Source organism: Phalacrocorax aristotelis, unplaced genomic scaffold (genome assembly GCF_949628215.1).
Source record: "Phalacrocorax aristotelis unplaced genomic scaffold, bGulAri2.1 scaffold_45, whole genome shotgun sequence".
Lineage (NCBI taxonomy): Eukaryota > Metazoa > Chordata > Aves > Suliformes > Phalacrocoracidae > Phalacrocorax > Phalacrocorax aristotelis.
Genome location: NW_027441118.1, coordinates 452,707 through 477,137, shown reverse-complemented (window position 1 = coordinate 477,137; position 24,431 = coordinate 452,707). Strand labels below are relative to the sequence as shown.

Genomic DNA, 24,431 nt, shown 5'->3' with positions numbered 1-24,431 from the left:
ACTGGGGGCTCAGCAGCCGCCGGGCCCTGGCCCTGGGCAGCCTGCTCTGGGTGACCCTGCGTGCGCAGGGGCTGGACCAGCTGCCTCCAGGGATTCCGGAAGGCCTTTCTCTCCCTTGTGACTCCGTGACTCTGGAAGTGGTGCTGCGAGGGGCCAGCGCTGTGGGAGCGCTGGGAACGTTGTCTTCCCTGGGCTCTGCCTCTGTCGGGACGGCTGCGTGTGTGCTCTGCCCTGAGACACTCGGCGCCTGCGCCCGTCTGTCCAGGTACGCCAAGCAGTGTGCAACAGAGCACACTTTCAGGAGTGACTTGAGGAGCTTTTGCTAGCTTGGCCGCATTAGAGAGGGACTGCAGCTCCTGCATGCAAGAGTAGTCGTGTTGGAGAATAACCGTAGGAGTCCTAAGCTCCCAGGGTGAAGAAGAATGGTCATTTTGGCAGCTTGTGCCCAGCCCGCTGTGGGATAGGATCCAGCTGGGAGGCTGGATTCTGGTTTACTCCTGAGCATGGAGTAAGCCTGTGGCGATTTACACTAATCTGACTGCTGGCAGAAATAGGAATGTGGTTGTAGTCAGTGTTTTCAAAGAGAGCAGAAACGCAGTTAGTGTTGGACATGTCTCTTAAAGGAGAGGCTTCACGCCTTTAACCGGTCTCTCTCTCTTTTCCCACTGCTTTGATTTCCCAGTCATCCTTGGTTTAACTTAGCGGAATGATGCAAGTACATCATCCTGATAACCAGATCAGTATATATATTGCTCATAATTTATTATAGGTTTTACCTCCCTGGTTCCATATTGCCAAGCAAATGCCTAGAAAAAAAAATGTTTCAAATGCCCGTTGGCTCACTCGGGGAACCTGGGCACGCCTGATGCGCTGGCAGTTTCACATGCTTTTGTACGCTGTTAATAACGGCAGCATGACTAGCTTTAAAGTCACCTGAAGGGTCCAGATGTCGGAGGGTTCCTTACCTGATGGTTCTTGCCAGTGGCACTGGTCGGAGAAGCACATCTGATGTGCGCTGTAGACAGGACTGCTCTGTGTCAAGGTGTGAGCTTTCCACCAGAGACGAAGGATTTCTGGCTTGGTGGGGAGTTTGGGGCGGTGAGTGGTTTGCTTTTAAACTCCGGTCTCCCCAGTTAGTTTAAATCCTTAAAGCGTGACTTCCAGTTTGGCCACACGAAGTTCTGTGCTCTTGGCCTGTCGCGGGAGGCAGCGGCAAAGGCAGGGTGACTCGGGGCGGCTCACGGCTCACGGCAGGTGAGGAGGTTTCCTGACTGCTCTTAGCTGCCCTGCTGCAAGAGACTTGCTCACTCTTTTTCTTAAAACCACCTTGCTACTAGTAGAACATATTCTATGAGTGATCATGAAGCACTTCCATCAAAACGTTGCCCTGTGCCTAGTGCGGGACCCTGACGGCCGCGTCCCGTGTGTCACGCGCTCGTGCTTTTCATGCTGGCAGAAGGTACTGGAACATGTTCTCAAACAGTTCCCGTGGCTGGGACTGGAAGTGCAGCCGGTTCCACTGCCCGGCCTTCAGAGCATAACCTTTCCCCACAGCAGGCCCATCTGTATAACTTGTGTTTACTTGTCAGCGCTTCCCTTGAATGCCCTTGTGTTGCTCCCCGAGCCCGGGCTTCAGAGCGAGCTGTGACCTCCTGTGCTGGGAGGGACACAGGTTCCCAGTGCGCGCTGGCAGGAGCGATCGTAGCCCTTTGTTTGCAGGAGAACACGTACGGCACAGACACCGCAACACGCCGTGTGAGCCCGTGTAAGCGCTGGCTGTACTGCTCCGTAGCACGGGGTAAGGGCTCGCGCTGACGCCTGCCTTGGCCAGCAGGTGGGACACCCAGGCACAGCGAGCTGCGTTTCATGTCTCCCTTTTGAGACGCCGTGAAGAAAGCAGTGCCATTTGAACGGGGTGATTAAATCTGCCTTGTCTTCGGGAGGCGTTTTCAGGAACCATTTCAGAGCCTGCAAAACACAGTTACTTGAAGGAGTTTGTCTTTCCCCGTGTCGGGAATAGAGAAAGATTGATAAGACCTGGAGAGAAACCAGAGTGTATCTCTTATTAAGGTGCCTGTTTAACCTTGTAAATCCCTTCAGCTTTTCAGTTTTTCCACAACAAAAATCTCTCTTGATGTACGGAAACATGAACTCTTTGTGGAGCACCTCCAGAAGTGTGGGAAGTGTCTGAAAGGCCTAGAAATGTTTGTGAAATCCTGCAGAGGAGTGGTAAGGACAGGCAATAGGAAGGAAAGGACTGGAATAAGGAATATGAGGCTTTAATTGTAGAAAAAAAAAATCCGTGCTGTGTTATGTTTCCATCATAAGTGTATGGAAAACTGCTGTGTAACTGATGAGCTATGAAAGTCTGTATTGCTTGTAACGTGAAAATATCAAGAGTACGTTTTGTGGAAGAGTTTAGAGAATGAAGGTCCTTAAGAACGTTGTTCAAAATACACATGCCAAAAGTGAACAAGACACAAACGATGCATGAAATCTACTAGAAGTCAATGGACAATAAAGAATAAAGTATGAAATCAAGGAAAGGGACAAATGGAAACTTCTCCCTATTACTGAGAAGCTTTTGAAAAGATGATTTTTCTCAGATCGCATCGTACTAACCTGTGTGAGTAGACTTGACTTCAGTGTCCTGGGCTTTTTTCCCTGTTATTTATCTTGTCAATACCCCTGCGTCCTTTTTGTTGGTGACCTCGTAGGCATCAGAAAAGCAAAGGATTCTCCCTTTGCTCTGCTGTGAGATCCAAAGCTGCCCTGAGCGCCGTTTTGTTCAGAAGAAGAGCTGCAGGAGGTGGACGGGAGATTATTCAGGGCAACCTGATGAAACTTCTGTCAATCTCAGAAATGTCTCTGGCTGTCAGGAGTCTCTTTTTGCATGTTTTTCTTTATTTAGAGTGAAGAATGCGAGACCTCGTGGCTCAGGTAATGAGCAGCCTGCTGCAGTTTCCCGAGGTGACCATTCAGGCTCTTGGGGAAGATGAGACCACCCGAGGGTCTGTGCTGCGCGGGCAGTTCTGCAGAGGTGAGCCTTTTCCTTGAAAGTGGCCCTTGCTGTGAAGTTGTTACTGCCTGGAGGTGACCTGAGGCACGGGGTCACAGCATCAGCTGTGTCAGGTTGGTGCTGCTCAGGTGCCTCACGTTTTGAGAGAACAGAAAGGGTGAACTATGAAAAAAACCATGAAAAATGTTAACATTAAAACATTAGTGGAGTTAAACTTTGAAATGACAACAGCCGGCGCCAATCCTGAGCCATTAAAATAACAGGCGCAAGTCAGTGAGCCCTCCTCAATTTCTGATTGAATGAAGGGCAGTTTTCAGAAAAGCCTGAATACAAAGAGAAGGAAGAGGAAAGCCCTGTTAGGCGCTGCAGCCAGGTTTGCAGAGCATTGAATAGGATGCAGAGGAGTGTCCCGTGAGAGGTGCTGAGAGTGGCTGAGCAGATGAGGTAGCTGACTTTGTAGGTGATGGGAAGGTAGCGCCGGGTGCCTGTCTGGCCGTCCAGGCTTCTGCTGAGACCACGTAGAATCCCTCTGTGTGACTGTAAGTGCAGTAACTGAGTTAATACTCCCTTTGTGTTGGAAGTAGTTCAGTGAAACTAAATGTGCTAAATTTTCTCTGTGATCAGTGTGTGTGAAAGTTGAAATTGGCTCCCACAGTGCCCATTTTGAGGTAACTCCTTGTTGAAGTCCAAATTCCTGCCCAAAGTAGGCGTGTGTCAAGCAAAGTTAGTAAAGTAGAAAAGAATTGGCTGAGGTTTGCTCTGTTTGAAGTATGCTTTAGGAGTTGTATTCCCATAGGTATTTAGATGGTTTCTAGCAAACCCAAGCTGGATATGGTATAAAGACGAGAGATCAACATATTGTAATCCTTATCCCAAACAAGCAGAACTCTTCAGTGCAGGAATGACAAGCACAAATGCAAAATCATAAGGTGGTTCATTTGAAGATGTATTGCTTGAGGGTTCAGTGGGTGATTTTCAATGACTGACCAGAATTCGGTAAGTCTGTCTCCCTCTGTGAGGCACCTCTATTGAGGAAAAGGGGCAGTGACTGTGATTTTCCAGATGTTTTCAATCCTCTCTTGGGAGTTTCCTTTAGCCAGCTTTCCCTGCTCTTCCAGGGAGAGGTGGCCTGGCCTGGCTGGCGTGTGGCCCTCAGCTGGAGGTCGTGAGCGCTGTGACAGGAGAGGGGCTCTCTGCATACCGTTTCAGTGGAGCCCGTGAGCAGCCTCCCACCATCCGCGTGGTGAAGGAGGTTTCCTGGCAGACGGGAACGGGGCTGCTGGTTGGCTTGAGAGAAGCAGAGGGAAGTGTTCTCTGCCTGTATGACCTGGGGACATCGAGCGTGGTTACAGCAGTTGTTCTGCCAGGAAGGGTAGGTGCTTTTTAATGGGGGAAACACTGTCAGGTGCTGCATAACGCTGTTTCAGGAGCAGCTTTGGAGTGTCTCTTTGTTAGGAAGTCTATTTTCTCTATTGCGTCACCACACTGTCGCTGCAGGGTGTCCAGTCGAGAGCACCTTGGTGTGAAATGGTGGGGTTAACGGTACCGTTACCCTGTGAGTTTGCTGAGAGTAAAACAAGTTCTCTGGTTTTACGGCAGAGCACGTAGTTACCTCATTCTCCACTTGCACAAAAAGGCTTTGAAAACTGCAGGAAATGGAAATTGGTAAGCTGTAATAATAGACTGCGCCATTGCAGTCTGTGTGAACTCAGTGAAATAACTGCAGGAATTCTAGTAAACGCAAGGCAGTAACGGATGTTTGTAGAGGGCTTTTTTTCTTTCTTTCTTTCTTCTTGATATAACTGGAAATAATGCTGTGTTTTTAAGTCTTATATTCCTAATTCTGGCTTCAATTTTCAGAGATTTCTATTTAGCTTGTCAAACAGCTTAAATATTAACTTGCAGGTTTCCCGTAGGTAACTGCTATAGAGCCCATAACTAGTCCTGGAGGCGGCAGCGTGAGGCCTTGGCATCTACACCGGGCTCTGCAACGGTTCTGTGGAGCGGCAGCGGTGGTGACAGATGTTGGTCATCTACTTGTGGTGGACCTTGGTTTGGATGATCCATCTTGCAGCCAGAGGGAAAATGAGCCATCGGGTAAGCTGCAGCTGCCGGATAGGAAGGAGTGTCGGACGTGCCCTCTGTCTTGGGAACGTTCTTCTGCTTCTGTTCATTGACTTGGGGCAAAGTTTAGGCTTGTTTTTTAAAGTAAATATGCCTTATCAAAATCCCTGCGTTTGGATGAATGAAACCTCTAATCTGCGTATTCGGATTGCATTCACTGTTCTTGCGCTTACAAGAGTGGCCTCAGGAGTTAATGCCACTTCAGGTAACTTCATCATGAGGCCCAAACTCCTGATGTGCAGGGTCCAGGAAGAATTTGCCTATGAAGGTTGCGCTTTTACCTGGTTTTGAAATAGGAGAGAGAATACCTGTGCAGTGCGAGAGCTCTTATGTTCTCTGAGCACATGCAAAATGGAAAGAGCAAAGCAAGTGTTTCACAAATGGGTATTTTGCCGGGGACGGTAGGATTAGATTATACATGTTGTCACGTCCGTGTTTCAGATGCAACCGAAGTGGCATAACACCTTCATTTAGCGTGTGGTTTTGTGCGTGCAGGTCTAACAGTTGCCGCTAGAATTGCTGCTGGAGTTCCACTAAGAAGAGAAATGGTGACCGGGGAAGGGAGACATCTCTGCTTTCAACTGCAAAGCCCTTCAGGAACAGCAATATCGACCCTGCGCTACATCAGCAGAAGCAACCAGCTCGCCGTGGGTTTTTCCGACGGCTGCCTGTCACTGTGGGATGTGAAAACTCTGCAGCGGGAGTAAGTTGCCCTTTGCACTGGGTCACGCCTGGAGGTGCAGGGCTCTCCAGGCTTTGCTTGAGGAGGAAGTGTGTTAATTTAAAGAGCCCTTTTTCAGGGACGGAACTGTGCAGTGTAATCTTGGCCTGTGTAGGAATCCCCTTCTGAAGTAACCACTGAGTCAGACATGGATTCAGTGGGCCGCCTTCTCCCCAGCCGGCTGGGATTGTTTGCCTTATTGTGCCCGTGGGCTGAGGAACTGCGGAAAGGTCGCTTCTTTGGGGTCTGTCAGGCAGTTACGACGTGAGAGAGCTGCCTCTGTAAGGCAGTTCGTTCTGTCGGTAGTAGTCAGTGACAGCAGGAAATGGGTGTGTTTCAATGAAAGAGGTTTTAGACGTTATTTCTCAGAACCAGCTCCTGCAATGAGGGCATACGTTGAAAGGCTGAAGTAGGTTAATGATGGGGTTTTGGTGATAAGACTCTTTAAGACTCGTTTTTTAGGTAAAAAACGAGTGAGACATGAAAGATCAAGAGCTGCTCGGTGCCTGAAAAGACATTCCCTCCCACATTTCAGCCTTGACCAAAAGAGGGGATTGACCCATGCCAAGGCTGCGCTGCCTGTGAATGAAAGTCTGCTTGGAAGACTTGGAGATGAGGATAAGGGTCACGTCAGTTGATAAGCAACAGAGAAATTAGAGAGATGATTACAAATCTGCCAAAGAGCAATCTGGCTTGAAATATTTGACCCAATTCAGAGAAGGATTCACTGAAGCAAATCTGCAGTGACTCAGCGGGAACTACTGGAGGCATAAACAGAGAGTGGAGAGTAAGTGAGGTGGCAAGACTAGATTGTGAAGGGGCAAGGAAGGTTCCGAAGTCTGGAGGAGAAATGCTTTCCATAGCCCAAGTAAAGAAACAAGATACTACTTGTGTTTGGCGCTGTTTTCAGCTTGTGCAGAAGAGACGCTGCATTTTCAGTTCAATATTGAAGCAGGCGACAACAGTAGGAACAATCTTTAGCCTGGCAGCTGAAGGAATCCTTCCTGCTCCTCCTCCGCAGGCAGAGGAGATAAAGCCAGGTTATTACCCGTGATGGACAGTAATTTCCTCACCTCGTGGCTGTTGCATCAAAAGCAGTCGCTTCTTTGGCTCCCTTGTTTGAGACGGGAGTGTGACCTTCTGTGCTTTGAGGAGAAGCACGTCAGGGGCTCTTTGCTCAGAAGATGCTTCTCCCCTTCTACAAACAGCAGGGCCAGTCGCTCACCTCCTTTCTTTCTCTTTGTTTTTTTTTTTGTTTTTTTTTTTTTAAACCTGCAGGCACCACTCGCGGCTTGAAGGAGGAAGGATTCCTGTCTGCGCCGTTACTTTCCAAGAGCCTGAGAATGGTCCTCGCAATTGTTGCTCCTTGTGGGCTGCTCAGTCGACGCAAGAAAGGTGAATAAAAACTTACTCTAAGCCGCTGAATTTTTTTTTAGTATTTTCTCACATAGAGTTGAGACAGGTGTATTTGTTTGGTTTATTTGGCTGTGCAGGAGATTCTCTCAGCTATGGAAGGAGCTTACGGTGCGATTTGTACAGGATGGAGCAGAGATGAAGAGGGACCTCCTAGTTCCTCCCTGCTGAAAGGAGGCAAAGCGACAGGGGCCATATTTTTGTGCTGGCATTCTTAAAAGATTTCCTTTGTTTCCTGATGACTGCTTCATGGTTTGCTTGATATTCACGCCGTGATATTAAAATGCCTTGAAAAGCAGCCGAGGCTGCAGCTCCAGAGCACTAACGGTGCCGATCCACCAGCCTGCTGCCCCTAAAGGAGGAGGTGACAGCATGGCCGGTTCCCTGGTGCCAGCTTGAGCCTTGGTGAGCCAGCTCAGCTCGCCTGGCAGGGAAGGTGTTCAGCAGCCAAGTCGGTGGTTTCCTGCTGGGCTAATGACTGAAACGAGGGTGTGGAAGGTGCCGTGTGTGCAGGAGAGGGACTGGAGCTCTGGTGGGAAGGGAAGGGAAGGAAGATCTCACCCTCTCAGCATCAGCAAGCTATTTACTCAGCTCAGCTGCCCATAGAGTGGCAATCTTTTTCACTTTGACTGTAAAGCAGTTTTGACTGAGAACTCTTCACTATGAAGAGCTGTTCCCAACCGTTTTTAGTCCACATAACATCTGAAAGCTTTCAGGCTGTGTGGTTAGCCTTTGCCCCAGAAGCTGTTAGTGTCCAAATGTCCTCCGTTGTGTTTTAGCGGCTAAATGTGACCAACTGTCATGCTTTGGGAAGGGCTGTTTTTCTTTTCAGCGAGACAGTGCTATGAAGGAAACCTCAGCCTAGATCTAAGGAAAGGATAACGAGGAGTATAAAGCAGCTTTGTAACCAAATGTCATAATTTATGCCTTTTCCAGTGAAGGCGATGCTCTGAGTTTACATCTGTTGCAGTTAGCGTTCGCTGCCAGCAGGCGCTTGGCTTCAGGACAAGTCCTGTATGAGGTAAGACGTGCACATGCGTGAAAGGATGGAGAGAGTCCTTATCTCTAAGGGAGTATCAGTGAAGTTGGCAGGGGTCATATTTGCCATGAAAATTCAGAGATGACTAAGGAAATTAGAATCTTGGTTTTTAACTGTAGAGCTACTGTTTGCCCACAATCCACACACCCATGTGTCATACGGTAGATCATTTGACCAACTGCTGTATTTGGAAAGACAGTATTTCTGTTAATGCCGGCTTAGAAATTGGTGGTCTCAGAGTTTCAACACAATCCTGCTGGAGTTTCTGTAGGTCGCAGATTAGTTTGCTGACTCTGTAGTAATTCGTGCCGCTAAACGCCTTGTCCACGTGCATGCCATGTCCGCCGGGTTGTTTTGCTGTTGGCTGCACTTGGTGAAGGCAGGGAGGGATCTTTCACCCATCGGTCCCTGACGAGGTGAGAGGAGGAGCTGGCAGGAGCTGACGTGGTTTGAGAGGAGACTGTGAATCAGTAAGACGTTCTCATGGCTGCTCCCGAGGGATGCGCTTTCACTCTAGCGGTGTGTGCCTGTAGGTAATGCCTCGCAAGAGAGCTTTGGCTGCTGGAATGCCGTGACTTCTCTAAGTTCATCAGTTCTGTAATCAAGTCACGGAGCAAAGCGCTTTGCATGCCTATGTATTGCATTATTTCAGATCTCTCTCTGTAGGTAGATATGTAGGTTTGTGAAGAAACCTTGATGTTGCAAGGAATTCTGCAAAACACATTTAGAACCAATAATGGGAGGGAAATGCTCAGTTCTGAAAATGTGCAAAGCTTTTACGGCCAAACTTACCCATTACGGTTTGACACTTAGTTCTCTTGCGTGTCAGGTGTAGTTTCTCTTTGCCATCAGATTAAGCGCCTGGGAGAGCTAGAGAACAATACGCGTGTTCTATTAGACACAGACGTTCTTTCCTACTGAGGTGTAATGTCTGCTTTTATCTCAGAATGACCCTTCTCTCTCCTGTGATTTTTTCCGCAGCGTTTGGCATCCTGTGTTGAAAAGAACAGGTTGGATCTGACGGGCGGAGCCTTTCCCTTGAGAGGGCAGGGCAGCAAGGCCAAGTTAGTCAGCTGTCGGGCTGTAGAAACCTTTCCCACCCACTCAGACAGAGAAGACAGCGTTGATGAAGGTTTGTTCCTGATGTCCGTGTTTGGTGACTCTAAACGAAATGGTTTTGGAATCTAAGCAATGAATGCTGTTCTATACCCACAGTCTGAAAGTCTTCAATATCTGTGTAGGCTAACTTGTGGGGATTTGTTTGGTTTCTTTTTTGCTAATCCTCTTGATCAACTCTTACTGTATGGAAAACTTGATTAGCTAAGAATTGTGTGCTTGATTTGGCTTAGGACGGGTACAATCTGAACTCGAAAAGGGGCCAGTATGACTGAAACCTATCACAGAGCTGTTTGCTATGGTGTAAATGTTTAAAATGATTCTTAGCAAAGTGTTGTTTCTCATGAATGATGTAACAGAATGAAGCCAAAATAGAAAGTGGTGTTTTAAAAATGTCAGATGGATTGTATTTTCTCCCACTAAGAAGCAACGTCTTGTCTTTTCCAGTCATATCTCCTGGCACCAGTGTCTCAGTCTTCAGCTGGCAAGTGAATACACGTGGCCAGGGAAAACCATCTACTTATTTGGGTGTATTTGACTTTGACTGCTGGTATCAGGCTCAAATGCCAGGCTCACTAAGGTAGATTTTTATGAAGCTGTTTTCAGTATCCCTCCCCATAATTCATTGGGAAGTCGGCGTTTAGCTTCTGCACTTGTTTTCTTTCAGGCCAGAAGAATCCCTTCAGGACTGCCCCTATGTTGCACTGTGGTCACTGGACGCTGTGACAAGCACGACTGCCCCAAACCTCCTTCTGGATGTTGTGGTGCAGGAGCGCAGCCTAAGCTGGAGAGTTCCTCCTTCTTACCCACTACCTGAGCTGTGTTTTCACCCAAGCACCTATAATTTTGGTAGGTATTTCACTGTTTTGAATAGTGATAAGCTTAAACCGAGCTCAAATGCCATTTATTGGTTCTCCTGTTCACTCTTTGTCACACAAAAACGCAACCAAACCGAAAAACCCCAGCTCACACCTGCCACCTCTGATCACATTGTACTGACCAAGTGTGTGCTGTTGTGACACCCGTCTGACAGGCAGCTGAGTCTGGGGGTTGGGTGCTTCTGTAACGCAGCCCGTGAATTGGTGCTGGTGATCAAATGAAGTGACTCTGGGCTGAAGCTCAAAGCGCAGCACCTCGATAGCCCCGGAGGTAAAATTTCTACACTCGGTCATCACTTTTCTAAAAGAGGTTGTAAGTGATGTGACGAAGAAAATGGGTGCTTGGTTGTACCTTTCCAGAGGTTGTGATGAAAAAAAGGTGAACTGGTGCTTCCATCACGGTGAGAGTATGGAATGTTGTCCAGCGTTCGTTGTCTCTGCAGATGGCACGTGCTTGCTGAGCTCTGGAGTTGTTCATATGACTTGCAGCGGCTTCCAGAAGGAGGTGAGCTTTTACTGTATCTTTATTGAGAATGTCAAGGGATGGACCTTTCCTAAGCTTTCTATGGCGCTGCTTTTAGAGTCAGAGACCATTTTATGCTGCTCCTGCCCATCCACACGTGTAACTGCAATTGTACCCTGCCAGTTTTATGCAAATGGTGATGTTTGAGGTCCCCTCTTGGGAGTAAACCCACCGTTGCCTCCCATTGAAGCAGGATCAGGGCCTGAATGTCTAGAAAGGAAGGCAGCGCTGCTCTAGGAGCAGGAAGAGAAAGTCGGGGAAAGCTGTTCCTTCTCTCTCATCGATGAGTGCAACTGCCTGCGTGGTCCTGAGTTTGGGTTTTGATCCCTGATGAGCTGGGAAAAGGAGGGCAGACTGGAGAAAAGGAAGCATCGTTCCCTCAGAAGAACCTTCCCCCTGTCAGTGTCTCAAAGCATGAGGTTCCGTGCAGGAGCTGACGATGGGGGTGTCTCACTCGGATGCGAGCTGTTGCCGACAGCCACTTGCTGCACTCTCCGTGATCATTTGCTTCCAAGGACGTGGGCTGCAGCAAACATTACCCTTGGCAGCTCTACCTGATGACTTCCTCACCACTTCCCTGCATTTTCCCTTCATCGGTTGGCTTTGCTGCAGCCTCTCAAAGCAGATCTTCACCTCTGTAGCCTTTGCCTTGTGCTGCAGTCGCCCGATTGACTCCTCTTGGACTGCCCTCTTGTTGCTGCAACGCTCAGTCACCTTTAGCTCGTGACACCCACCACCTTCTCTCTGCTTTATCCCACCGCAGTGACTTCACCCCCCTCCTTCAGAGGTTTCCCATTTATTGATCTGATGTCAGCTCCACTTTGGAAACAACTGGGAAAGGAAGAAGTCTTTCAATACTTTTAATACCCTTTGCTGAATTGTGACTCTCTCATTCAGAGACTGGTTAGGCATTTGAGCAGGGATTGCTTGTGAATGTCAGCAAGGCAAATTTCAGAATTAGGGACAAGGTGCTCGGTTTGGAGTTTTGCCTGCCGCCATAAGCCGTACTCGGTGTGTTTCCTTGTCTGACACCGGCTTTCAGAGAAAGATGGAAATCTCCCGTGTGTGTCCTCATGTGCAGAAATGGCTCTGAATTTGATGATTTTACCTAGAAGGGAAAGATAGTTTTGAATGTGCTTAAAAAATGAAAGAAAGAAACAAAAATCAAAACCCCAAAAAAGGAAGATTTGATGCGGGATCAGGTTTGGGCCCCTCAGGACAAGAAGGGCATCGCGTCGCCGGAGCGTGTCCAGAGAAGGGCACCAAAGCTGGTGAAGGGCCTAGAGAGCAGGTCTTACGAGGAGAGGTTGAGGCAACCAGGGTTGTTTGGCCTGGAGAAGAGGAGGCTGAGGGGAGACCTTATCGCTCCCTGCAACTACCTGAAAGGAGGTCGTAGTGAGGTGGGGGTTGGCCTCTTCTCCCAGGTCACTAGCGATAGAACGAGAGGAAAGGGCTCCCGTCAGGGGAGGTTTTGATGGGATATTGGGAAAAATGTCTTCCCTGCAAGAGTGGTCAGGCATTGGAAGAGGCTGCCCGGGGAGGTGGGGGACTCACCATCCCTGGAGGTATTTAAAAGACATGTAGACGTGGCACTTGAGGGCATGATTTAGGAGACATGGTAGTGTTGGGTTGATGGTTGCACTTGATGATCCTAGAGGGCTTTTCCAACCTTAATGGTTCTGAGATTCTATGTTTCTATGATCATTTCACCTGGAAGAAGTACCAGAACCAGCTGCAATGAGCTGTTCCTTAACAGTGCACGTCTGTGCCTGCCTGTGCTTTGCCCTTCTGAAGGATTGCCACGGCATTAGAACACAGTGTTTGAAGTGCCTAAAACTGAAACCTATTAGACCGTAACTGTTTCACTTCTTTTCTGTCATTTTAGAAAATGACAACTTAATGTTTGGGGTGTCGTAACTGCTTCATGTCTTTGTAGTCTGGAAAGCTGCTTGATCTTGGCTTCGCCCTTTCCATGCAAAGGTTGCAGAGTTCTGTTTGTTCTGTCCCCTTCATGCACCCCTGATGGCAAACTTCTCTGCACACCGTGTGCCGTGGGTATAAGCAGGGCACGTCGCTGAGAATAGTTAATTGGGACTCAGTAAGTTGAGACTATAAAGCAGAGGCATGCGACTAAAGATCAGAGTTAGCCTTTGGTAAGTTGTCATGTCAGAGGGAAAGTTTCCTGTGCTCCTCACAGCAACAAGCAGCCCAGCCTGTGATGCCCGAGTGAGGGCACAGTTAGAAACAAGCACTTACTGTTGGTGGTTGGGATGTTGAAAGCAGGTGGGATTCTCCTTTTCTTTTGTCTGCTACGTTTAGGAGGAGCAGTTAGAGGCGGTCTTGTCAGCTGCTGCCCAGACAGGTTCTGTAGGGCTTCTGACCGGCTGCATTAAGCTTTGGACATCTAAAGGTAATACTACTTATGTGGTTTTCATGTTGCATATTTTTTTAGTTTGGAATTCTTGATTCATTTCTTTGTTGTTCTCTTTTTTTAAAGAGCAGCCAAGTTCTGCTGCTAATGTAGAGTTTGCCCTTGACTGGACATGGAGCAAAGTGATCTATCCAAAAGGCGAATTTGACCGAATCTGAGAGTACTAGTGCAGCCATGCTGCAAACCTAGAGTCATTCTTTCCAGCTGAGCTCATTCAGTGATCTGCTGGTAGACGGTCTTGCCCGCAGATCTGGAAGTGCGCTTTGCGACTCTGAACTTGCTCTGCAGGCTGACGCTTTCATACTTGCTCGTGAAAAGGTGTTGTGCTGTTTGACGGCTCCTGCAGCTCCACTGACCCGCAGAGGTTACAGGCTCTTCAGCGCCGCCAGTTGCTTTTGAGCAACCTTAGCAGAGTCTTAAACTGTTTTCTAACAGCAGCCCACGAGCTGGCTGGAAAAGGTTTGTCACAGTATTTCTAACTCTGTGGTATGTTTTATTAAGATTTGGAATGATGCTGGGGCTGTAATTGTGGAAAGAGGAGCTGCCGTTGGTTTTGCTGATTGGCAGAAAGTCAGATGTAGCGGGGAGAAGGGGCTTAAATGGGAGGGGTTGGGGCTGCCACTTAACGCGCGTTGAGTTCAGGGCAAGAGTTTGTTGTGGGGCTGGTGCGAGTGGGTGGGGAGGCTGCGTTCAGCAAGGAGCTGTGCAAGCACCCGGCTTGAAATTACAGCAACGGGATGTGGCACTGTGACAAATACTCCCTTTGATTGTCAGCTAGCAGTGCGTAATTGGATGCAAATATTGGATTGGAAATTACTAAAAAAGGAAAGGAAGCATAAATGAGTGACATGTGAAGTGAGTTGCATGAATTTCTGTAGCTGTTTCTATTACAAATTGTTCTTGGCATATTGAGGAGAAAAGAGAATATCCCTTTGCTAGAGTAAAAATCTCTGCTCTGCGAAAAACAGATGTCTTATCCATGAGTGGATTTAACTGTTCAGGCTTTCCTTTTTTTTATGTAACTGTTAGTGAATCTGCTTCTTTGTAGGGGTTGCTTGTGATTGTGGGTTTTTTCTTCAGAGAAGGACGTGTTACGGAGTGAAAAAAATGCGGAGGCAAAGATTTCTACCCTGTTATTTTTCTACTTTCGCTTTAGTGCAATGAGGGGAGTTTTATTAAAAAACAAAACAAAGCAAAGCAAAAGAAATTGCATACCAACAGTCCTCTTAAGCTTTTTTTACCTGTTTTGCAGACTTGACAAAGAAGCTGGCAGAAACCAGCCTCACAGCTTTGTATGCACGAGTGATCCTCTGGTTCTGTTGGTCCCGTCTCCTGCCCGAGGGCTCAGGTAAGCATGAACTGTCCTGCATTTGTAGCAGTAGGTGGCTCCTATGAACACCTGCTTAGCCGTGGTTCTGTCAGTGCTTCGTCAATACCAAGCCGTGCCGGTTCAGTGACAGCAGATGCTGAAGTTCTGCTGCTGAAATGGAGGTTTCACTGGTTTTTTTCAACTACGTCGTGTAGAATGATGCCAACAGTTTCTTTCCGGGGTGTTTCTCAGAAATAGCACTAAGCCTCTGAGTGAAGGAGTTGCTTGTGCCCACAGCCTGAAATACTTGGGATTTTAAACGAGTAACTCCTAAAGCACCAACACGGGAATGCTTGACTTTACAGTAAAAGCACGGCCTGCATGTTTTGAACTTGTTACTGATTGTTTGAGGAAAAAATACACCTTGGAAATAGTTCATCATTTGGATGGGTTATAAATTCTATTGTCAGCCTTAATTGCCTTACGCATGCTCACGTGACATGTTTAAAAACCCATTCCCTTTGAGAATTGGGGTTTTTTTCTTTATAGTGAACTTCAGCTGACACTACATGTTCTGGATGCTACCTCAGCTGTAAACTTGAAATGGCACTTAGGACAAGAAGGAATTGACTCCTGTGTCTTCAGTCTCTTTTAGCAAAGGCAGAAGGAGGATTGGCTTCTTTCAAAGTCAAAGGCTGGCCTGTGCTTTTAATGCTCAGCTTCTGTATTCTTCTGTCTTTTTAGGCAAAAACTGTAGGTTGAAAATGTGATATGACCTCTTTAACTTACTACTTATTTATTGCCTGTAGGTGATGATATGCGTTTCTCTAGACCTTTCTACAATTATCCTCTGATTCAGAGCTACTACGCGGGTCATCGACAGAAACTGGAGCGTTTATCAAGGTAAGACGTGCAGGAAATCTCTAGAACAGTTCCACTGCAAATTCAGAAGCGGCAGCGAGTGGCTTTTCCATCAACAGCTGCATTTGCTACGCTTCATGCATTTGCCGGCAACAGCCTTGACTTCAGTGATGCGCGTGTTCTGCAGAACACAGAGGTTACTTTCCTGGGTTAAAACGTTGATATATACCTCTGCTTAGTGCCCTTTGTTGGTATCATCGTTTCTTTGAAGCGCACGTAATTCACTGGCTATTCTGTGTGATTTGTGACTACTGGAAAAGGGCATGTGATGAGGACAGGATCAGCCACGGCCAGGTCAGCAAGGCACGGCCTTTGCAGAGCAATTGTTCTGGACACAGAAGAAAGCATGTTTTAAAAACCAAAAATAATCTCTCTCCTTGACGAGTAGTAGATGGCGATAAGGGGATTGGCCCAAATCTCCTACTCCCAAGCACCGCGGTGTCCTTGAAGGAGATGGGCAGAGGTCCACGCAGCTGGCACAGCCAGCGCTCTCCTGGCGACTGGATAAAAGTGCCTTCCTCACAGGAACTCCCTTTCCTGGACTGGCTCCCTGGCATATAGGTGATGTGCCTTGGGTTAGGTGAGAGCAGATTTTAATTTGGCACCTGTACTGTAACTGAAGCAAGTCCTAAAGAAGCTCAGGCTGTGGCTCCATGAACAAGGTGCTGCAGGAGGAGTCCAGGTGGAGGCTGCTCTACGTCAGGTGTTGGCTTTCAAGCTCCTCTTCCTGAGCTTCCTTCTGAGGTAACTCTCGTACAGGCTCACGGGCTCCTTAGAAGCACCACCTCCAGCGTGCTGCTTCTGCTCGTCCTCCTCGGGAAATGAAAGGCTGGCGTCGCAGCCCGCAGGAGCCTGCGATGGGCTTCTGAGGAGTGCAGTGTTTAACAGGCCAGCCCTCTGTCACTGTGGTGGCATGTGCAGAGACACAAACGTGCTGCTTAAGGTGATACCAGAATTCAGCTATGGGCTCAGCTTTGTGACCATGACTGTTTTTCAGTAACAGAAGCGAGGTGCTGAGACCAAAGCCTGACATTTCCATGCTGTGGTCTCACCGCTGTGTGTGGGAACACTCCCGCTGGAGGCGTGAGATTTGGGGTAGCTTTGCTCACACTGCCTTTGTATTACAAGTAATGCGGCACAAAAGAAAACCTGAAAACTAAAAGGTCACTGCAACTTTCCCCTTAATAGGGGGGCTTCTAGGATTTGTACTTGGAATTCCTTTAATAGCTCACTATGATCTAATGAACACCTTTCATCTGACTGAGAAATTTCTTTCCAGTCTATTTCAAGTCACGATCATGCCTGTGTCTGTTTGTTCCTTTCTTGGGCTCGTGGGAGCTTTTGCTGGTTTTGTTGTGGCTGGAGGAAATCTGTGACACCGCGAGGCTGGAATTAGTGTTTTCCTCTGTCAAATCCTCGCTACGTTTTGTTCCAGAGGCAAATGGGACTCTGACTGCCTGATGGTCGATGGGATGGTTTCCCAGTTGGGAGACCAAGTTGAGGAGATGTGGCGGAGAGAGGAAGGAGGAACTGGGAAATACCCACCTCCTAGTTTACGGGTGAGTGATGTGTTCCCTGAAAACAACCACCACCACCACAAACCCCAGCCCAAGCCCAGCCCTCCCCCAAAGCCAATGATTTCTCAAAGAGAGGAGTTTTTAAAAATCTTTTCCCTTTTCATTCCAGGCACTGCGGGAGCTCTATTTGCTAGAAGGCGTTGAAGAAAGCCACAAACATGCAATTGAATCCCTTGGAGTTATTTCTGTTACACCTCCAGTATACGCGCATCAGGGGTCTGAAATGTCTGTCACCTACGCGTTCGATGCATTTTCTAATTTATGCTTCAAACACAGTGCAAGGGAAAACATGTAGTTTAGAATGAGGGCACAGAAGGAAGCTTTGATTATTTGTTTGTACTGTGGATTTTTTAGGAATTTTTAAAATGTTTTGTTGCAAAGTCTTTTCTGATGTGAGAAAACAGGTTTACTAAGCAATGTTAAAGGTAGAAAGCTCCCCTAGATTTTCTCAAAATGTAAACTGTTTTTCATTTTTGAAGCACCCATACCTGTAGCAAACAGCTGCTTCCTCGAGCGATGCACTAGAATGTGCTGCTTCAGAGCAAAAGGATTTCTGACAGCGGTTTACCAGGACCTGATTTTGCTGAAATCATCCATTTTCCAGCACAGCTAAGAGGGCTTGCTTTTGTGCTGTTACAAGTGCGGGCACACAGAATAATAAAGAGAGAGAGAAGAGAAAAGCCACTGGGCAGAAACTGAATTTTTAAGCTGCCGAAATACACTGTGTTGCTTTGGTTGTTTGTTGCCTGACCCGAGAGGGGAGCCTAGAGAGCAGGGGCTTTAAAAGCTGTTGCACCCCGGAGCTCTCTGATGAGAATACACCCCCCAAAACAGCTGTCAGAAAGGGAAAACGACACTGCCGATGAGTGATCCAGGTACTGGTTTAAATCCAGTTTTAATCATTCAGAGCTAAGCTGTGCTGTAAGGACACCCTAATTTCAGTTGTTTCATGTACGCTGGAAGGGAGGGAAAAACCAGCTGTAGAATTTGTTTGCTTTGATAATCAAGCATTGGCCGTTCTCGTGTTTTGAATGTCCAGCTGGTGGCTCCAGTGACTAAAGAGGGAGCCTGAGTTTCCAACGGAACTGTTTAAATATCGAAAGGCAACCTTTCTGAATGCCTTAGAGAAATCAGAGAGTCTGTCTTTCTGGTTATTTATTCAGAATGCAATTTTGTTGTTAGGGCCTGACTATCTTCAGGTTGCAACAGCATAAAACGGCAAGACTAATACACGAGTATTTTCTGCGTCCTACCACTATGATATTCTTATTTCCTTTTATTATTTATTCCTATTCTATTAATCATAGGAATAATATTATTTCATGTGATTATTTCCTGTGATAAATTGTTGGTCTTGCAAATTTATTAGCCTTAATTAGATACTTGATATCAGACAATTTACTTGCTGCTAGACACCATACATTCCTTTCCGAACAAAACAGAAGCTTCCGTCGACTCCTTCGCAGCTGCCTTTGCCATCCCTTCGGGCCTTGTTAAGCTTTTTCAAGGATTTTGGCTTCTAGACCACAAGGACTATGAAGTAAGCATGTGACAGTTTAGTTAGGCATACGTTGTGGTACAAGGCTATGATCTAGCAAATGACTTTAAAACCCTGGTGCTTAGCTAATAACAGGTGATAAAACATGGGAAGCTTCTTTTGTAATCCTGCTTCAGCAGCACCTTCAGCAATACGTGATGATCTGCAATTTTGATTTTAATTGCTTTGACAGGAAGTGGATTAAGACAATGAAGAAGTCAACGTTAATGCTTGACGTGTGACTTGCCAAAGCCATCTGTTCAGGTTGTTCTCAGCAGAGCAGTCGAGCACTTTCTCAAAAGCAGTGGTTTGGGTACTTTAAATAGTCAAGCGACCATCCTAGCAGCAAGATTTGAGACAGAAGACCGCAAAAGTGACTCTTCAATCTAATTCATGTTCCTTCTGATGCTGAAGGTTGCTCTTTGCCTGTCACAATTTTAATAGAACCTGTCTGGGAGAATAACTTGTATTTATAAGAAGTGATGTTTGCCTATGGGGATTTGGTTACCCTAGCCAAGTGTGAATCACTCCTTTTAAAAGACTCTGGTTTTTTTCTGTATGGCTAACTGTTGTTTTTTTTTTTTTTTTCCTGCAAATAGTAAAGAATTTATATTTACCTGTCCTGTATCAAGGACATTCACCCTTACTGAAGAAACTTTTGAGCAGTTTTGGTGTGTGCTTTTGTGTCCAGTCTGATCCCCTCTGTACAAAGAGGATGTGGCCAGGCTGGTAGGGGTCCAGAGAGGGGCCACCAGGATGATCAGAGGACTGGGAAGCTGCCATACGAGGATGGGCTGGGAGAGCTGGGTTTGTTCAGCCTTGAGAAAAGGAGGCTCAGAGGGGATCTCATCCCCGTGTACCAGGACTTAGGGGGTAGCTACAAAGAAGGTGGAGACTCCCTTTTTACATGGAGTCGCATGGAGAGGACAAGGGGGATGGCCACAGGTTGCTCTTGGGGAGATTCCGATTGGCCACCAGAGGGAAATTTTTCGCACTGAGGACAGTCACCATTGGAATAATCTCCCCAGGGACGTGGTTGACTCGGCCACGTTGGACACCGTCAAGAGTCGTCTGGACAGGGTGCTGGGCCATCTTGTCTAGACTGGGCTCTTCCCCGAAAGGTTGGGCTAGATGATCGCTGAGGTCCCTTCCAACCTGGGATTCTGTGATCTTAGTAAACCTGATCTCCACCTTCTGCAGAATTCCCTGGCCCTGCTCTTTCACCCAGCTACAGTCAAACCTGTGTCGTGGCAACACGTGAGAATTCTTCAGTCCCTCATGTGCCAAGGAGAGCATGGGCGAGCCCTCAGATACATGCAGGTGATGAAGCCACCATTCTCAAGCAGTTGTGAAGAGCGGCTTTTCCTCACTGTGCTGTTGTCCAATAGGTAAAGAAATATATGCCACCATTTTGGCATTGAAATCCTGTGAAAGGTGGAGAACAAACACTAGAAATCACAATCCCCTAAGTTTCCTTTAAACTTTGAGCACAATAATTGTGGGGCATCTTTTTAGTTATACTATTAATACGCCTTTACATCTCAAAAAATTAACTACAGGTGCATGGCAGAGGCTTGGGGTCTGCTGCAGGAAGACACCGCTCAGTTAAAGGAGGAAGAGCTATTAAAAGATATGTATGACATCTGTCGGGAGATGGAACTAGTGGGAGACTTTCCTGAAGCTGCCTTTCACAGACTCTGAACAAGTAAGTGTGGGCAAGAAAAAAATCTTCTTTGCCAAGAGAAGAGGCAGGATCATGATATATGTTTTAAAATGTGTTATTTCTCGTAGAAGTGTTTGGAGAAATTTTTACAGAGTCATGAAATTCTTTTAGTCCGGCAGCAGCACAGCTGACCCAGGCGATGAACGTTCATCTCACGGTAAGCGTAAAAGTCCTGCCAAGTGGGCCAGTTTCTCTCAGGGGTTACTAACCGGTTTAACGGCGCTCAGTAAGAATCCTGTTTTCTCTATCACACCCTTCTTTGAAATACTTGCAATAAGCCACTGCACCTTACGTTACAGCTGAACCTAAAAGTTGAACAAAATGTGTCACTACTCCAAAGCTACCCCGTGCAGTTGGAAATTCTGTGTTCCAGGCTGTTGTTGACTCCACTTTGAACAGTTTGTTTGTGTCTGAGGATTAAGTAAGTATCTTTCCTGTCAGCCACTCCTACCATTCAGATATTCAGCGACGTAGGTTATGTAGGGTTCGGATGATTGGAAGTTGTTTGGGTCACTGTGGAATGAAGAGTGTGTTGTATGTCATCTCTGGTATCTTGCACACAACTCTGGGTGCCAACCCACAGGCACATTTACATTACGGGTTGTTCTTTTTATTATTTCCTCAAGTTATAGCGTGAGGTCTGCAATTCCACAGCTTTCATTTTACCACTTTTTGGACCAAAATTCTTACCTAACTTCTGTATCTCCAAATAGGCAGGTCAAATTTTGTGTTATGGGAACTTCTGTTGTGGTTCTGTGATCTATGTGCTGTTTTCCGGAAACCATAGTTCTCCAGGGCAGCAAACTTACCCAGGTGGCTTTGGAAGGTTTAGGTCCTGCATTTGAAAGCTTCCATCCAGGGGGAAGGGGTGTGTAGGTAGCTTTCTCTTCCTCATTTTAATCCTCACTTCCTTTTGTCCGACGTAACCCGCCGTTGCCCTGGAGATTCAGTCACCTGGGGCAGTGGCGTTTCAGGAAAAACAAGGGAAAGGCCACGTGAAACTTGTGGGTGCTGACAAGCGTGTCAGAATCAGGTTCTGCTGAGTGCGGGAATGGTTTTAACTTAAAGTTGTAGGTTCTGTTATTATTCTAGTCTTCCTTCCGCTTGGCTAAAAATACGGGGTGAAACTTCTTGCTTTACGCTTTTTGTTCATCAGAACGATCGTGCTCCTCGCTGGAGACAGAGAGCAGTTGCCAGAAATTCTCTCTCTCAGGCCAACATGGCAAGACCCTTCCTAGAGGTCAGAGGCAGCTGGCTGCAGGGAGAGCCAAGCCTTCCCATCTGCCTTCATCCGGACCAAGAGGAGGTAATTTTGGGGGTGAACATAACACACAACTAACCATCGCTTTGATTGCACAAGGCTGATCGTTTTTCCCTTGTGCTATACAGCTGCAAGACCAAAGCCATTCTCAACGGTAACAAAACCAGCTAATGCAGGAAATGTGGATCCAAGAGCACCTTTCAGCAGTCGCGTATTGGCCAAAGTTAGAGAGTTATGGGTAGGAAACGAGCAGAAACCCAGTTGAGAGAGAGATTTTTCTGTTATGATAATGTTTGTTATGCAAAATACATATATTTATATTATGGTAAATGTGTTTAGAGAATTTAAGAGAGCTGAAACTAAAACAATGATTACCATCAAGCTATTGGTGTACACATCTTGCTAGTGATCTCTTCCCACTTGCTGCCCAGTTTCTGCTTTGTTTCTGCCTCTTTTACTGAAAAATAGGCAGAACGATAAAGAGCAGGAAAGAGGCCAGTAGCTGTCAGATGATTTTCCTACAGGTGGTGTGGCCAAATCACCCTCAATTCTGGTATATTTGGACTTGAGGGCAATGAAGGTCAGTTACTGTCCTTCTCTGCTGTCCTTTTGTCATGAGAAAAGACCAAGACCTTGGACAGATCGTACTACAAGGACATGCCCAGCGTGCAAATAAGGCCGCAGATAAGTAAGTAGTTTAATCCCCCATCAGAACCCCTTCTCATGGAAGATGACTCTCAGGGTTGTCAGCGCACTCCATTTATTTGCTGCAATTCATCCCTTCCCATGTAACCAACCATAACTAGCTTCTGGTGGGGAAGAAGCAAGCTCCAGGCAGAAGCCAGTCCATAGTCTCTTGTGAGTTGTTAGGCAATGCTTGTAACCTCTTAGTCTAGGCCAGTCGGAAAATGCTATGAAATAATAGAATTTCTCGTAGTAAGATTGCATTTGTTTCTTATTTTGTTGGTACTTTTGTCTTCTGTGCAAAACTTGCAGGTTTCCATCGCGGGAATGCTGTTCTCACCAAAGCAGTCACGATAACGAGTGCCTTTGGATGCTCGGAGAGAAATGTTCTGCGGTTCCTTCTGAATTACAGCTGTTCCTCAAATAAAAAGCGTTTCCCAATGCACCGTGCTGTGTGGGTGACCCATACGTGAGGCACAGGGAAAAATGCAAGTGGCGGTTCCTGATGTGCCTGTTGGTTCAGGTCACTCACTCCTGGGCTATGCATCACCCGGCGTGGTTCAAGAGCAGGCTTATCCCACAGCAGCCATCGGTGTGGTGTGCCTTGCTCTTGAACTGGGTTTAAACCCAGACTAGACCATGAATTATTAGTGAAAGCCTGATTGCTGGTAGTTTGATACTACAGCTGTAATTTGAATACAGACAGAGAGAAGGATGCAGGAAGGAGGTGTGTGGCTTCTGTGAACACCGACAGCACAAGCGTGTGTGACCCTAGGAATCCAGGGCACAGGAAAGCCTTTGCTTCTGATCCAGCCTATTGGTCTCAGAGGAGCTTCCTAAAGGACGAGAACGGCATGCTCATCTCCGCAGGATCCAGCAGTTCCGTGGGCCAGGTAAGCCTTGAGTCAAAGAACCAACTGGAAGCAGCTGTCACTAATACGCAGCTGGAGGCCGGTCAGTTCCTTTATCTCCCGTTACTAACATTCATGTCAGCGTAACGCAAAAGACCGGCATTTATCACTTTCCTGGTGTGAAGCAGTGGCTAGATTTTATCTGCATTTCTGTCCTCCTGGAACTGAGTGTTACTGTCAAGCGTGCTTGCCAGTCTTGATTGCTAACCTAAACTGTTAGTGAGGGCTCTCCTGCCAGACAGCAGTGCTTGTGTGTGCATTTGCCTGCTCGCTTATGAAGAGGAGGCACTTGATGGTTTGTTAGAGAGAGGACTTTGGCGATCATGGTCAGGGAGTGCTGGAGAGCGCCTGGCACGGTTATAACGCCACTCTGCCGGCGTACGGTCAGACGGGCTCAGGGGAGAGCCCATGAGCGACGATCGGATATGGTGCGAACAGAGGCTGGGTGCCCGTTGTGCGCCAAGAGCTCTTCAAAGCCCCCCGCACTCGGGAGAACCACAAGCAGTGCCAGGTGGGATTAGCACAAAGTGATGCTACGTGGAGTAAATGGGTCGCACTGATCACCCAGCGGGCTCGAGTAGGGAACCCCAGTGGCCCTGGAGTCTTGGAAGTGACCATGGGCTGGCCAGAAGGCAAAGGCTTTGGAATATCACCAGAGGAGGGGGTGACACGTGCTGAAGAGGCCCCACTGTATAACAAACTGTCAGAAGATGAAAAGCAATACGCCCTGTTCATTGTAAGCGCCATGTGCTTACAATGGTGGATGCAGCGACTGGCTGGCTGGAAACATCTCCTGTCCCCCATGCCGCTGCCCGGAACACTCTCCTGGGTCTGGAAAAAGAAGTCCTGTGGCGACATGGCACCCCAGAGAGAACTGAGTCAGACAACGCGACTCATTTCCGAAATAACCTCATAGACAGCTGGGCCAAAGAGCACGGCATTGAGTGGGTGTATCACACCCCCTGTCACGCACCAGCCTCTGGGAAAATGGAGTGGTACAATGGACTGTTAAAAACTACGCTGAGAGCAATGGGGGGTGGGACACTCAGGCACTGGGATGCACATTTGGCAAAAGCCACGTGGTTAGTCAACAGGAGGGGATCTGCCAGGCGAGCTGGCCCTGCCCAGTCAGAAATCCTACATACTGTGGAAGGGGATGGAGTCCCTGTAGCGCACGCAAAAAGTACGCTGGGCAACACAGTCTGGGTCCTCCCTGCCTCAGGCAAAGGCAAAGCCATTCGTGG

At 47.4% G+C, this 24,431-nt stretch overlaps 1 pseudogene; it reads left to right on the top strand.

Annotated features, from left to right (window-relative positions):
* Nucleotides 1–2,919: 2,919 nt before the first annotated feature.
* Nucleotides 2,920–20,462, top strand: LOC142050901 (protein ELYS-like; annotated as a pseudogene).
* The last annotated feature ends 3,969 nt before the right edge of the window (nt 20,463–24,431 follow it).